This window comes from Orycteropus afer, unplaced genomic scaffold, assembly GCF_000298275.1.
Source record: "Orycteropus afer afer isolate SDZICR_OR568_19922 unplaced genomic scaffold, OryAfe1.0 scaffold00009, whole genome shotgun sequence".
NCBI lineage: Eukaryota > Metazoa > Chordata > Mammalia > Tubulidentata > Orycteropodidae > Orycteropus > Orycteropus afer.
In genome coordinates, this window is record NW_006921596.1 from 6,364,632 (window position 1) to 6,365,116 (window position 485).

Genomic DNA, 485 nt, shown 5'->3' on the forward strand with positions numbered 1-485 from the left:
TGTAAATCCTTAAGGAAGCAGACTGTCTCATCTTTCTTCCATGGTGCAGCTGGTGGGCTCAAACCACTGAGCTTTGGGTTAAGAACCAAACACCTTAACCACTATACCACCAGCACTCCTATAGGGAAGACAGTTTTATATAATTATATGGATAAATGTATACCATGTTCATTTCGTAAAAACAAAAATGTATACATTAATATAGTCTTTCTTCCCACCCCAAAGCTGGTTTTAAATTTATCATATATTTTACAATCAAGAAAACAGATTAGTATGATAAGCATGAGAGAAGAGAAACAAAAGAAACTCATTTTATATGCATGAACTATTCTAATATTTTTCAGAAAGATAAACATAGCTGTAAAGAATGCCCCAATATCTGACAATTCTAAATATGCATTGATCTTCATGTCCTGCACTCTGCAGCACCCAAAATAGAAGAGCATATTTCTCTGGTTCTCAGCCTAGGGATTAGGTGCTATCTG